Raw genomic sequence first — 17,715 nt, 5'->3', positions numbered from 1 at the left:
ATTATTTTAATTAAGTAAGTAAATATGAAAAAAATCTTATTTTCTTTATTCTTAAGCTTTTTCTTATTTATACTGAGATACAGATCTAACTGGATCAAGAAAGTCCTGAGCTTTGCTCAATTGCTGTTAAATAGCTTGGATAGTCAGATCTTAATAGATTTAATTGTTAAGTAATCTTTGAATAACTGATTCTATTATTTTAAGATAGTAATGCTTTCTTATAACTGATTAATCATATTTATTAGTTTTTATATTATCAGGCCCTACTGCTGTAAGGCGCGTGATAAGTTTAATATAATTAATATAATAAATAATTATTATTAGATAATACTTGTACTAACTAGTACTTAATATATTAAATCTTAAGATTATTTCTTTCTATTTTTAGTAACTTAGCTTTTGTTCTAATATATACCTGTAAACTAAATTAAGATAATCAGATTAATAATTATTTAAAGATAACTTAATCTAAATAAAAGAAGAAAAATAAGACTAGATAGTACCATACAGCTATCTATAAGTAAATATAGATAAGTATTATTATTAAGCTTTATTAAAATATATAGTTACTTAAAGATAATATTATTAAGCACGAAGAACTAAACTAGCTAAGTATATAAAAGAATATTCTTATATTTTATTCTTTAATATAGTGCTGCTATATTATATTATGTTACTAATATTCTATAATATATTAGTAACATGCCTGCTGTAATGCTGATATCTTATAATATATTAGTAATATCCCTATCATGGTTACATGCTGTGTGACCGCTCCCGTTCATCAGTTGCTTGTATCAAGGCTTTACTTAATAAGAGCCCTTGCTCTTCCCGGGCGTGGCCTTCTGCCTGACGTGTCCGCCTCACTAGTTCGTTCAGCTAGCAGGGGTCCGTAACAATACTCTGTTCTGTTGAGTCTGATGCTGTGCTGTATTTAGCTCTATTAGTTTTCGTCTATAAAGATCTTTATATCCTAAACTTCTAGATTATACTAACCTTCTGTTATTAGCTTGATAATCTGGTTAGCTATTTTATCAAGATATAGATCTGCTGGTTTATTAGCCCTCTCTCTATTTTATATTATATTTATATAACTTATTATTAATCTTGATTACTGCTTTGATTATCTGTAACAATGCGTTTAGTTATTCTTATTAAATAAGTTTTTCTTAAATCTCTATCTTGAGTTCTTCTTCAAATTATATAATATAGGTATTATTATTCTATTCTAAATAACTAATGATTTATAAAAACTTAGAAATATATTTAGATACTAATTTAATCTATTTAAATTATTATAACTTCTGCTTAATATTACATGCTGTTTTAATATCTCTGAATATTTATTTAAGATATTACTTAAATCTGGTATAGCTAGCAAAGATTTACTTCATATTATTATCCTGATTATCTATCAACTTTTCTTGATATTTATATATATACAGCTTAAATTAATTAAATACTGTTTTAATCAGATAAGTGGACATAAAAAGAATCTTATTAACCTTGTTTTTAAGCTTCTCTTTATTCATGCTGAGATACAAGTCTAACTGGGTTAAGAAAGTCCTGAGCTTTGCTTAGTTGTTGTTAAATGGTTCCAGTAGTTGGACCTTAATAGATTTAACTATTAAATAATCTTTGAATAACTAGTTCTATTATTTTAAGACAGTAATACTTTCTTATAACTGACTAATCATATCCATCAGTTCTTGCATTATCAGGCTCTGCTGCTATAGGGCACGTGATGAGTTTAAAGTAGTTAATATAATAAATAGTTATTACTAGATAATATTCATACTGACTAGTACTTAATATATTAAATCCTAGGATCACTTTCCTTGTTCTTATTAGCTTAGCTTCTGTTCAGATATATACTGTCAAACTTGGTTAAGGAAGTATTAGACTGATGATTATCTAAGAGTAACTTGTTACGGACCCCTGCTAGCTGAACGAACTAGTGAGGCGGACACGTCAGGCAGAAGGCCACGCCCGGGAAGAGCAAGGGCTCTTATTGAGTAAAGCCTTGATACGAGTAACCGATGAACGGGAGCGGTCACACAGCACGTGACCATGATAGAAATATTATTAATATATTATAAGATATCAGCGCTACAGCAAGCATGTTATTAATATATTATAAAATATTAATAATATAATATAGTATGGCAGTGCCATACTGAAGAATAGGATATAAGAATACTCTTTTATATACTTAACTAGTTCAGTTCTTTATGCTTAATAATACTATCTTTAAGTAACTATATATTTTGATAAAGCTTAATAATAATACTTATCTATACTTACTTATAGATAGCTGTATAGCACTATCTAGTCTTACTTTTCTTTTCTTATTCAGATTAAGTCATTTTTAGATAGTTATTAATCTGATTATCTTGATTCAGTTCACAGGTGTTACGGACCCCTGCTAGCTGAACGAACTAGTAAGGCGGACTCGTTAGGCAGAAGGCCACGTCCGGAAAAGCAAGGACTCTTATCGAGTAGAATCCCGATCTGAGTGACCTACAACCAGGACGGTTACACAGCACGTGACCACGACGGACATGTCACCGACACGCTATAAAATGGCAGCGCTACGACAGGACATGGCAGCGCTACAACATAACATATCAGCAACATGACATATCATAGTGATGCCATGATAAAGGATAAGATATAAGGACACTCTTTCATATACTTAGCTAGTTCTGTTCTTCATGCTTAATCTAATTATCTTTAAATAACCATACATTTTGGTAAAGCTTAGTGACAACACTCATCCGCACTTACTTACGGATAGCTGCGCGGCACTATCTAGCCTTACTTCTTTTCTCTTGTTCAGATCAAGTTATCTTTAGATAGTCAATAGCCTGACTACCTTTGATTCAGTTCACAAGGTACGTATCGGAAACGGGAGCTAAGCTAATAGGAACAGGGAGAAGCGATCCTAGGGTTTGACACATTGAGCACCAGTTAGTACGAGTATTACCCAATAATAACTAGTCATCATATTAACTACATTAAACATATCGCGTGCGCCTCAGCAGCAGGGCCTGACAACCAAGAAACTGATAGACATGGTTAGTCAGCTACAAGAAAGCATCACTATCTTAAAACAATAAAACCAGTTACTTAAAGATTGCTTATCAATTAAATCTGTTAAGGTCTGATTACCCGAGCCATTTAACAGCAAACGAGCGTGGCTCAGAGCTTTCTTGACCCAGTTAAATCTGTATCTTAACATGAACAAGAAAAAGCTTAAGAATAAGAAGAACAAGATCTTTTTCATATTTACTTACCTTACCAGAGCAGTATTTGATTAGTTTAAACTATATATCCGCGAGTGATAAGAAAGGTTAGTAAATAATCAGGATAATAATATAAAGCAACTTTTTACTAGTTATATCAGATTTAAACAGTATCTTAAACAGATATTCGGAGACATTGATACAGCATAAAATATTAAGTAAAAGTTATAGTGACTTAAGCAGACAAGATTAGTATCCATATATGCTTCGGAGTTTTAGTAAGTTATTAATTATCTAGACTGGAATAATAATACTTATATCTTATAATTTAAAGAAGAACTCAAGATAGAGATTTAAGAAAAGATCATTTAGTAAGAATGACCAGACATCTTGATTAAGATAATTAAAACAGTAATTAAGATTAATAATAAATTATATAATTTTAATATAAAGTAACAAGAAGGTTAATAGATCAGTAGATCTATATCTTAACATAATAATCAGCCAGATTACCGAGCCAGTAACAGAAGGTCAGCACAATCTAAGAGCTTGGAATACAAAGATCCCTATAAGCTGAAACCCATGGAGCTGGATACAGCACAACATCAGACTCAACAAACTCGAGTATCTAAGAAGGAACTTGAACAGTATAAACAAGACTGCTTGTGCTTCGGCTGCGGCAAAGCAGGTCACTAATTAAAGGACTGTAGTCAGAAACAGCCTCAGAAACAATTAAGAGCTATAAACCAAGATTAAGGCAGAGGAGCCTATAATGTTACCGCCATTTAACACAAAGTTTAAACAGAATCTATAATACAGATATTAGATAGCAAGAAGCTATATATCATTCAGTATAGTTAGCTGTCAGAGAACAGGATATATTATGATTAATTAAGATAACAAGCCATCCCGGATAAGTCAACAGTATTATCTAGTTAATAAGAGGATTGATGATTATCTGTACCATTGGTTTGGACTATAAAAATCAATAATAATAGTTATAAGCCAGTTTCAAGAAACAACTATCCCAGTATAGTTTAGGATAAAGATAAACTGTTAAATAAAGAATATAGTATACTGTTTAAAGATCTTGAACTTAGTAAGAGACTCAGCGAGATACCTGATACCCCTAAAAAACCTCTATCAAAAATTAGTAAACTCTGTCCATTGCAGTAAGATAAGGATAAGAAGAATCAGAAAAATAATCAAGAGGATATTACTTATTAATTAGACTGTATCTTGAAGAAGATCTCAGAGAATCCAGCATAATTTTATCTAGAGCTTAAGATAATCATACAGCATTACTTATATTAGGATTTAAAATATTGGGAATCATAAAATAAGACTTAGAAACAATATCTACAGAGATATTCTTATTATTTAAAAGTTTGTTTAACATGTGGACAAGATAATACAGACTATTATTACTAGCTATCAGAAGTTAGCTAGAAGATAAATATTGTAGAAACAGAGTCTTGATATGATAAACTATATCTATATATTTATTTCAAAGAAAGCAGAGATTATTAAAAACATGATAAACTTTCTTAGCTTATATATTACACGAACACATGCTCAACATATCATGATTAGAAGTATATTACTAACTACTAATCTAAGATACTGGAAGTGATTAGGACTAAGATAAGTCACTATCTATATTCTACTTTTGATTATATGTGTAAAGGGTATCAGAGATACTCTCATCATAGATTAATATATTAACTAGTATATTTTAATAATCAGTATATAATACACTACGCAGTAAAGATAAAAGACTTAAGATTTTTAAGAAGACACCCATAATAATTAGAACCTAACTAGCCAGAATAGCAGTTAGCAGCCACAAAGTCAGGGCTACACCTAAAGATCTAAGCAGTTGTATTAGATTGACCAGCTCAAGTATTGATAAACTCTAGAATAACTAGAAACTTTATAAACCCATGATTCATATAACAGCTTAGGATACTCAGATAATAAAAGACAGAACCTGAACTGATTGCAGGACTGAATAAAGAGAATTTGGGAACTCTTGTATTAACAGTTAAGTTAAGAACTGTATTTATAACTATAAAAAATTACTATAAGTGTATAGATTTTGACGTGACATCTTTAGAACAGTATAATATTATATTAAGGATTCTATAGCTCAGGAATCATAATCCATAGATTGATTAGAAGACTGAGAGTCTCTAATTCATGAATTATGATTGTCCAAGACAACACTAGTAAGGACTAGATATGGAGTCTGGATCTGTATAGTCCATTACTCAGCAAGGAACTGAAGCAAGGACTAAGTAATCTAGTAAAGAGAGATTAAGATCACTATAAAAGCTTAACATACCAGGCATTAAAGATAACTTAAAGGAAAATAATATCTTAAGTATAGTCGCACAAGTAATAGCAGTAACCAAGCTATTATAGAAAGATTAGCTTATAGAATTATCAGAATAGATATTAATAATAATAAAAGAGTACTGCAAGTACAGTATTAATAGTTCTAATATAAAGATTAAGATAATTATCTAGAGACTAGAAGATTCATGGAAACTTTTAGCTACAGTCAAGAATGACATGCAGATCTCATCACAGTATAAAAGATTTAAGGACTTATTTAAGTAGTTAGAATAACCTGAATTACCTCAGCACAGAAAGTATGACCATACTATTCTTATAGAGAAAGAAAAGTCACCGATATACAGAAAGATTTATCTAATGTTTGAAAAGGAATTATAAGTACTATAAGAATATATCAATAACCAGCTGGTTAAAAATAATATTAAGTCTTTAAAGTCACCAGCAGGACATGGAGTCTTATTTATATTAAAAAAGAATAACAGTTTATAATTATACGTGGATTATTGGCTACTGAATGCTATCATGATTAAGGATTGACACCTGTTATCTTTGATTTCGGAAATTCAAGATAAGATATAAGGAATAAAGTAGTTTATTAAACTTGATATTATAGATATATATTATCGTATATACATTACAGAAGGTGAAGAATAGAAGACTATATTTAGAATAAAATATAGATATTTTAAATACTTGATTATACTATTTAGGCTTACTAACACACCAGCATTATTTCAGTAATATATTAATAAAATTCTTGAAAAACATCTTGACAGGTTTATAATTGCTTACTTAAATAATATATTAATCTTCTTAAAGACTGAGGAAGAATATGTAAAATATATAAGACTAGTTCTATATAAACTATATCTATACTAGTTATAATATAAGCTGAAGAAGTATGAATTTTATATACAGAAAACAGAGTTCCTGAGACATTGGATATCTATAGAGAGAATCTATACTAAGTAAGTTAAAGTATGAGTTATACAGGATTAGCTTTAATCTAGAAATCTAAAGAAATTACAGCAGTTTATCAGATTAATTAATTACTATTAATAATTTGTGGATGAATACACTATCTATATAATATTATTCTTTAAGCTTATAAAGAAGTTGAAGAAGTATCAGTAGAAAGAACCATAGCAGAGTATGTTTAAAGATATTAAGCAGTAACTTATCATATTACTAGTACTTATATAGCACAATCCAGAGAAAGAAATAATCATTAAAACTAATATATCAGATTATACTGTTAGTATACGTATGACGCAACCTGGAGAAGATAGAAAACTAAGACTGATTATATTTTACTTAAGAAAGTTGGTTCAGGCGGAACTCAACTACGACATTCATGATAAGGAATTACTAGTTATAGTAATAATATTTAAGCAATAGAGGGTCTATCTTGAAGGAGTAAAGCACACTGTCATTATAAAGATAGACCATAAGAACTTGACCTACTTTATAATAACCAAAGAGTTGACTAAAAGGCAGGTATGATGGGCTGAGATTCTGTCATAATATGACTTCAGAATCATATACTGTAAGAAAATAGAGAATGAATATGTAAATATACTGAGCTGCAAGCCAGACTATGAATTAAATAAAAAGATTATTAAACCAGCCATCCTGAAACAGAACATGGATAGGTCGATCAGTTATAACAAGGCTAATCTAACAGTAATGCTGGAAATAGGTAATGATCTAATCAGGCGATTAGCTAATAATATAAAAAATAATAAAATACTTTAAGAAATGAGCAAGAACTCATTAGAAAAGATTATTATTAATAAAAATAGACTAGTATACTTTTATAAATTAATCTTTATACCAACCGCAATAAGAACAGAGATTATGGCTAGGCATTATAATAGACTATTTAAGGATTACTTAGAAATAGAAAAAATAATTAAACTAATCATAAGAAATTACTACATTCTGAACCTTAGATAAAAAATGCGCGATTATATTAGATAATATAAGACTTATATTAGAAATAAGTTTATAAGATACTAATCCTACAGATAAATACAAGTACAGAAGGTGCTACAACAGCTATAAGAATAGATAATAATTAACTTTATTAATCTATTACTAGAATCAGAAAGATTTAATATTATCATAATCATCACTGATCATCTTACTAAATATATTTATCTTATATTAAGTAAGATAATAATAACAGTAATACAGATGATAGAACTGTTTCTAAAAAACATTGTTACACACCATGGGATGCCAAAGTACATTATATCAGATTAAGATAAGTTATTTATCTTAAAGTTTTAGAGATTACTCATAGATCTCATGAAAATAGAAGAACAAATAATAACAGCTTACCACTCACAGATAAATAAGCAAACAGAAAGAATTAATTAAATAATTAAACAATATTTAAGACACTACGTGAACTACCAGCAGGATGATTAAATAAACTTATTACTAATAATACAGTTCTTATATAACAATATTAGTCATTTAATCATTAAAGTCTTACTGTTCTATACTAATTATAAATATCACCCGAGGTTTCTGGAAACGCTACTAGAGAAGTAGTAAGTTATTAATATAATTAAGAATATTATTATATTTATAGAAAACATATATTTACAGTTATTCTAAAATATTAAATTCATGAACTTACATAACAAGATATACTACAATCACAAATACGGGAAGAAACCTGATCTAAAAAAAGAAAAGAAAGTATTCCTACTCCGCAAAAATATTAAGACAAAATGATTAAATCAGAAGCTTGATCATTACAAGCTAGGACTATTTATTATTAAAGATAAGAAGAGACTGGTTAACTACAAGTTAAGGTTGCCAAAATCGATGAACAGAATTCACCCAGTGTTTTATATCTTATTATTAGAACCCGTACCAAAGAACGCTAAAATTACAGAAAATATGAAGATTGACAATAACACAAAAAAGAATATAAAGTTAAAAAGATCCTGGATCATAAGAAGATTAGTAACAGATCATAATATCTAATAAAATAAGTAGAGTATGATATCTCAGAAAACACGTGGAAACCTATTAAGAATTTGACAAGCTATTACCAGCTTGTAAAACAGTATTATTAATAAGCAAGTTAAAGCTTGTCCAGAAAGAAGGAGAGTCAATAAGTTAGAATAAACTAAGATTAAGCTCAGAAACGGCGGCTAGTTTAATATTATCTATAATAATACTAGTCTCAGTCTTAAATATTACAGTTCACTAATCATGCAGTTTTACTTATGTCTTATGTTTCTTTTACTCTTATTTCTTGAGCTTTTCCAGCTTCTTGATTTTCTTTATATCACGGGCTATAAAATCACTAGCTTATTTTTATAATAATTATTTTTACTTCTACAGTTAAAGAAGCTTTGCCAGAATAACTTCTTCCTTTTCTTTAATAGAATTTTAAGCCTTAATTAAACACTTTCACTTAGCGTCAGAGAAGGAAGAATCAGGTATTTTATAATAAACCCTGTTTATTTTAATATACTTATTATAATAATCAGAATTTTCAGATTTAATACAAACCTTATAAAGGTGAATACAGTGCTTGCAAGGAAAAACTGTAAGAAAACCTTTATTCTTAATCTATTAGTAGAGGCTCTTCTTATAAACAGAAGAACTAGATAACATGATTAACAATCTGAACAAAGTTTTAAGAAACAATACTAGATACTCACCTCAGGAGAGAGGCACTGCAAATTTATGTTTCTTAAAGATAAGAAACCTTGAAAGAGGGGGAGTGGTGTTACAGACCCCTGCTAGCTAAACAAACTAGTAAGACAGACTTATTAGATAGAAGGCTACGTCCGGAAAAATAAGAACTCTTATTAAGTAGAATCCTGATCTGAGTGACCTACAACCAGGACAGTTACACAGCACGTGACCACAACGGATATATTATTAACACGCTATAATATGGCAGCACTATAACAGAATATAGCAATGCTACAACATAATATATCAGCGACATAATATATCATGGCAATACTATGATAAAGGATAGGATATAAGGACACTCTTTCATGTATTTAGCTAGTTCTGTTCTTCATGCTCAGTCTAATTATCTTTAAGTAACCATACGTTTTGGTAAAGCTTAGTAACAACACTCATCTGCACTTACTTACGGATAGCTGCGCGGCACTATCTGGCCTTACTTCTCTTCTCTTGTTCAGATCAAGTCACCTTTAGATAGTCAACAGCCTGACTACCTTTGATTCAGTTCACAAGGTACGTATCGGAAACGGGAGCTAAGCTAACAGGAACAGGGAGAAGCGATCCTAGGGTTTGACAATCTGTTATAACAATCCTATAGATATAGTTCTTTCTTATTACTATTCTTTTTATTATGAATGTTTCAGTAGATACTACTATAACTGCTTTTAATAAAAATATTGCTGAATTAGTAAAGAGGGTCTATAAGAAACAAAAGACTGGGTTATACATTACCCATTCTATCAAACTGAGATTAATAGATGCTTTGTTAAATTGCCACATCATAACAAAAGCTAACACTGCTATATTTCTCTTAAATATACTAATCCCAATGATAAACATATATGCTTCATTACCCATTACATATTCTGAAAAATACAGATCAAACATTTATAAATTTTGAGTCAAGTTTCTTTATATACATGTTTTAACTTGCTGTTAAGTCTCGCTAAGCTATAAGAACAGATGTAAATAGAATATATTAATATTTCTTGCTTTCCCAAATCCATTCTTGACTGTATTTATTCAAGCAGGATATAGCCTAATAACTACAATCAAACAACACTGAAATAAGCTTTGAGTTATAATGAGAGAACATATAATATATAATATACTGGACTAAACTTATTCTTACAGCTATATTGATTATTCCTGCTAGTAACTCACTTCTGGAAGTAACTAAGTACAGCTTAAACAGTACTGGATTAGGCCAAAGCTATCTTAGCTTATGCTTAACAAAATACAGAAGTACTAGTAAATAAGACATAATAACCCACACCCCAGTACAGAGTAGATAATAAGGTCTGGTTAAAGCTAAAAAGCTACTGCACTGAACAACCATATAAGAAACTAGACTAGAAGAATACTAAGTATATGGTAGTATAAGTAATAAGTCCATATATCATATAGTTAAATACACTGGTAGGGATCTATCCAGTATTCTATATAGATCTTCTATAACCAGCTACAGACAATCCTTTATCCTCACAGATCTAAGACGATGCCCAGCCCCCGGCCATACTCGTGGATAGAGAGGAAGAGTCCCGTGTGGAGAAGCTTCTAAATAAGAAAGAAGCAAAACATAGAAACCTGTCTTAGTCTTAGAAAACACCGAAGCTGTACACATATAATAAGAACAACAGGCTAGAAACTATATTAAAAGAAACAAGCCAAGACAGCATTCATCTTATTAACTAACTAGACTACTAAAAGAAAAGATGCTTGACCTGAAGAGAGCTACAAACCCCACCCCCCAGCAACCACAGAAAAGAAGAACCAGAAAACCAGAACATAATACTAGTATTCACTAGTATAGCACGACAGGGCACACAGTGTTAATTCAAGACAGAATATCAGTATAGGAAATGCTTTGTCCAGTAAGAGAAAAGAAGATGGTACTTAATATCAAGCTAGAAGATACAGCAAGTTAGAAACCATTAGAAAGATATATCAAAAATCAGGAAAGAAAGAACTCATACTCAGGACAGATAATCTCAAGAGTCTTCACAGCAACCGTGCTCAACTCATTAATTCGCGCTAAGTTAGCAATATAGGAATATAGAAGGACAGCATATACAGCACACACCTCAGTATACAGCTCAAAAATCATTAAAAAGATCTAGATAGTTATAGTATTAAGTATATTAATATGGCAAAGACTTATATTATCAGAAAGATAGTATATGTCAAACCCTAGGATCGCTTCTCCCTGTTCCTGTTAGCTTAGCTCCCGTTCCAATACGTACCTGTGAACTGAATCAAGGTAGTCAGGTCGATGATTATCTAAAGATGACTTGATCTAAACAAGAGAAGAGAAGTAAGGCCAGATAGTGCCGTGCAGCTATCCGTAAGTAAGTACAGACGAGTATTATCACTAAGCTTTATTAAAACATATGGTTACTTAAAGACAGTATTATTAAGCATGAAGAACAGAACTAGCTAAATACATGAAAGAGTGTTCTTATATCCTATCCTTTATCATGGCATCACCATGATATGTTATATCACTGATATGTTATATTATAGTACTACTATATTCTGTTATAATACTATTATATTATAATATATCAGTGATATGTTCATCGTGGTCACGTGTTGTATAATCATCCCGGTTTGTAGATTACTCAGATCAGGATTTTACTTGATAAGAGTTCTCGCCTTCTGGATATGGTCTTCTACTTAATAAGTCTGTCTTACTAGTTCATTTAGTTAGCAGGGGTCTATAACACCACTCCCCCTCTTTCAAGGTTTCTTATCCTTAAGAAACATAAATTTGCAGTACCTTTCTCCTAAGATAAGTATCTAGTATTATTTTCTAAAACTTTGTTTAAATTATTAACCATGTTGTCTAGTTCTTCTATTTATAAGAGGAGCCTTTACTAGCGGATTAAGAATAAAGATTTCCTTGCGGTTTTCTCTTACAAGTATTGTATTTATCTTTACAAGATTTATATCAAATCTGAAAATTCTGATTACTATAATAAATATATTAGAATAAACAGTATTTATTATAAAATACCTGATTCTTTCTTCTCTAACACTGAGTAGAAGCATTTAATCAAGGCTTAAAATTTTATTAAAGAGAAGGAAGAAGTTATCCTGGCAAAACTTCTTCATTTATAGAAATAAAAACAATTATTATAAAAATAAGCTAGCGATTTTATAGCTCATGATATAAAGAAAATTAAGAAGCTGGAAGAGCTTGAGAAATAAGAGTAAAAGAAATATAAGATGCAAGTAAGACTACACGATCAATAAGCTACAATATTTAAGATTAAGATTAATACTATTACAGATAGTGTTAAATTAACTACTATATCTAAACTTGATCTTAATTTATTCTAATTTATTGGCTCTTCTTCTTTCTAGACAAACTTTAACTTACTTACTAGTAGTACTGTTTCTCAAGCTAGTAACAGCCTGTCAAATTCTTGATAGATTTCCACGTGTTTTTTGAGATATCATATTCTACCTATTTTACTAGATACTTTGACTTGTTACTAATCTTCTTGTAGTCTAGGATTCTTTTAACTTTATATTCTTTCTCTATATTATTATTAATCTTCATATTTTCTGTAATTTTAGTGTTCTTTAGTACAGGTTCCAATAATAAGATATAAAATACTGGATGAATTTTGTTCATTGATTTTAGTAATCTTAACTTATAGTTAACTAGTCTCTTCTTATCTTCGATAATAAATAGTCCCAGCTTGTAATAATCAAGTTTCTGACTTGGTTATTTTATCTTAATATTTCTGTAAAGTAGGAATACTTTCTCTTCTCTTTTTAAATCAGGTTCTCTTCTATATTTATAATCATAGTATATCTTGCTATATAAGTTCATGAACTCAATATCTCAAGATAACTATAGATATATGTTTTCCATAAATATAATAATATTCTCAGCTATATTAGTAACTTATTACTTTTTTAATAACATTTCTAGAAACCTTGGATAATAACCGTAATTAGCATAGAACAGTAAGACTCTAATGATTAAATAACTAGTATTATTATATAAGAACTATACTATTAATAATAAATTTATTTAATCATTCTACTGGTAGTTTATATAATATCTTAAATATTACTTAATTATCTGATTAACTCTTTCCATTTGTCTATTCATCTGCGGGTGATAAGCTATTATTATTTATTCTTTAATTTTTATAAGATCTGCAAGTAATCTCTAGAACTTCAAGATAAATAACTTATCTTAATCTGATATAATATACTTTAACATCTTATAGTATGTAACAATGTTTTTTAAAAATAATTCTATTATCTATATTACTGTTATTATTATCTTACTTAGTACAAGATAGATATATTTAATAAGGCAATCAGTAATGACTGTGATAATATTAAATTCTTTTAATTTTAGTAATAAACTAATAAAGTTAATTATTATTTATTTTTATAGCCATTGTGGCGCCTTCTATACTTATATTTATCTGTAGGACTAGTACCTTGTAGGCTTGTTCTTAATATAAGTCTTATATTATCTAATATAATCGCGTATTTTCTATCTGAGGTTTAGAATATAGTAGTTTCTTATAATTAGTTCAGTTATCTTTTCTACTTCTAAGTAGTTCTTGAGCGATTTGTTATAATATCTAGCCATAATCTCTATTCTTATTATAGTTAATATAAAGATTAATCTATAAAAATAGGCTAGTCTATTTTTATTAGTAATGATCTTATCTGGTAAATCTTTACTCATCTTCTAAAATATTTTATCTTTTCCTATAATATTAGCTAATTATTTAATTAGATTACTATCTATTTTTAATATTGTTGCTAGATTAATCTTATTATAGCTGATCAACCCATCCGTGTTCCGCTTCAGGATGGCCGGTTCAATAGCCTTTTTATTTAATTTATAGTCTGGCCTGCGGCTTAACATATTTATATATCTATTTTCTGTCCTGTTATAGTATATAATTCTGAAATCATATTATAACAAAATCTTAGCCCATCATGCCTGCCTTCTAATCAACTCTTTAATTATCATGAAATAAGTCAAGTTTTTATGGTCTATCTTCATAATAATAGTATATTTCACTTTTTTAAGGTAGACTCTTAAATATTACTACTATAACTAGCAATTCTTTATCATGAATATCGTAATTGAGTTCTACTTAAACCAATTTCTTTAAATAAAATATAATTAGTCTTAGCTTTCTGTCTTCTCTGGATTGTATTATATACATACTAACAGCATAGTCTGATATGTCAGTCTCAATGGTGGTTTCTTTCTCTAGATCATATTATATAAGTACTGGTGATATAGTAAGTCACTGCTTAATGTCTTTAAACATGCTCTGCTATGGTTCTTTTCACTAATATTTTTTTAACTTTTTTATAAGCTTGAAAAATGGTGTTATATAAATAATGTATCCATCCATAAATTATTAATAGTAATTAACTAATCTAATAAACTATTATAGTTCTTTCAGATTCTTAGATTAAGACTAATCCTGTATAACTTATACTTTAGCTTACTTAGTATAGATTCTCTCTATAGATATCTAATATTCCAGAAACTCTGTTTCCTGTACATGGAATTCATATTTCTTCACCTTATATTATAACTAATATAAATATAGTTTATATAGAATTAGTCTTATATATCTTACATATTTTTTCTCAGTCTTCAAGAAGATTAATATTTTATCTAAATAAGTGATTATAAATCTATCAAGGTATTTTTCCAAAACCTTGTTAATATATTACTGAAATGATGCTGGTGTGTTAGTAAGCTTAAATAATATAATCAAGTATTTAAAGTATCTATACTTTATTTTAAATATGGTTTTCCATTCTTCATCTTTCACAATATATATATGATAATATATATCTATGATATTAAGTTTAGTAAATTACTTTATTTCTTATATCTTATCTTAGATTTCCGAAATTAAAGATAACAGATATTAATCCTTAATTATGATAGTATTCAGTGGCTGATAATCTATACATAATCATAAACTGCTATTCTTTTTTAGTATAAATAGAACTCTATATCTTGCTAGTGATTTCAAAGACTTAATATTATCTTTAGCCAGTTGATTATTAATATATTCCTATAATATCTGTAATTTCTTCTCGGATATTAGATAAATCTTTCTATATACTAGTAACTTTTCTTTTTTTATAGGAATAGTATGGTCATACTTTCTGTACTGAGGTAATTCAGGTTACTTTAACTGCTTGAATAAGTTTTTAAATCTCTTATACTATAATAAGATCTGTACATTACTTTTAACTGCAGCTAGAAGTTTCTATAAATCTTCTAGTCTCTAGACAGTTATCTCAACCTCTATATTAATACTATTAATACTATATTTTTAATATTCTTTAATTATTATTAATACCTATCCTGATAGTTCCATGAGCTAATCTTTCTATGATGGCTTGATTATTATTATTATTTATATAATTATACTTAAAGTATTATTTTTCTCTAAGTTACCTCTGATGCCTGGCGTGTTAAGCTTTCATAGCGATCTCAACCTTTTCTTAATAAATTACTTAGTTCTTACTTTAACTTCTGGCTGTATAGCAGGCCGTACGGATCTAGACCCTATATCTAGTCCTTACTAGTATTGTCTTGGGCAATCATAATTCATGAATTAAAGACTTTCAGTCTTTTAATTAATCTGTAAATTATGATTTCTGAGCCATGAAATCCTTAACATAATATCATACTATCTTAAAAATATCATATTAAAGTTTATACGCTCATAGTGACCTTTTATAGTTATAAATATAGTTCCTGACTTGATTATTAATATAAGAATTTTCAAATTCTCTTTATTTAGTCCTATAATTGGTTCAGATTCTGCTTTCTATTATCTAAGTATCTTAAGCTGTTATATAAATTGTGGGTTTATAAAGTTCCCGGTCACTCCAGAGTTTACTAATACTTAGACTGATTAATCTAATATAATTACTTAGATCTTCAGGTGTGGCCCTGACTTTATAACTGTTAATTACTGTTCTGGCTAGTTAAATACTAACTGCTGTGAATATCTTTTTAAAAATCTTAAGCCTTCTATCTTTACTATGTAGTATATTATATACTAATCATTAAAATATGCTAGCTAATATATTAATCTATAATAAGAATATCTCTGGTATCCTTTACACGCGCAATCAAAGATAGAGTATAGATAATGGCTTATCTTAGCTCTAACTATTTCTAATATCTTAGATTAATAGTTAATAATATACTTCTAATTATAGTATATTAAGCATATATTTATATAGTATACAAGTCAAGAAAGTTTATTATATCTTTAATAATCTCTACTTTCTTTAAAATAAATATACAGACATGGTTTATTATATCAAGATTCTGTTTCTGCAATATTTATTTTCTAGTTAATTTTTAATAACTAGTAATAATAGTCTATATTGTCTCGTCCATATGTTAAACAAACTTCTGGATAATAAGAATATTTCTATAAATATTATTTTCAAGTCTTGTTTTATGATTTTTAATATCTTAAATTCTAATATAGGTAATACTGTATAATTATCTTAAGCTTTGGATAAAATCATACTAGATTCTCCGAGATCTTCTTCAAGATACAGTCTAACTAATAAACAACATTCTTTTGATTATTCTTTTAGTTCTTTTTATCCTTATCTTACTATAATAAGCAGGATTTACTAATCTTTGATAAGGGTTTTTCCAGGGTATCAGGTATCTCGCTGAGTCTTTTCTTACTAGATTCAAGGCTTTTAAACAGTATACTATATTCTTCGTCCAACAGTTTATCTTCATCTTAAACTATACTGGGATAGTCATTCCTTAAAACTGGCTTATAACTATTATTATTGATTTCTATGATCTAAACTAATAATACAGATAATTATCAATCCTTTTATTAACTGGATAGTACTGTTGGCTTATCTATAATAGTCTGTTACTTTAACTAATCATGATATATCCTGTTCTTTAACAGCTGATCATGCTAAATAGTATATAACTTCTTATTATCTAATATTCATATCACAGATTCCGTCCAAACTTCGTGCTAAATAGTAGTAATATTATAGACTTCTCTGCCTTAATCTTGGTTTATAGCTCTCAATTGTTTCTGAGACTGTTACTGTTTCTGACTATAATTCTTTAACTAGTGATCTACTTTACCGCAGCTAAAGCATAAGCAGTCTTGTTTACACTGTTCAAGTTCCTTCTTAGATACTTGAGTCTGTTGAGTCTGATGCTGTACTACATCCAGCTCTATTAGTTTCAGTCTGTAGAGATCTTCATATCCCAAGCTTCTAGATTATACTGACCTTCTGTTGTTGGCTTGGTAATCTGGCTAGTTATTATATTAAGATATAGACCCACTGGTCTATCAACCTTCTTATTATTTTA

The sequence above is a fragment of the Aspergillus sclerotioniger genome (genome assembly GCF_003184525.1).
Source record: "Aspergillus sclerotioniger CBS 115572 chromosome Unknown BO94scaffold_8, whole genome shotgun sequence".
Classification (NCBI taxonomy): Eukaryota; Fungi; Ascomycota; class Eurotiomycetes; order Eurotiales; family Aspergillaceae; genus Aspergillus; species Aspergillus sclerotioniger.
The sequence above is the reverse complement of the archived record's forward strand: the minus strand, read 5'-3'. Positions refer to the sequence as shown.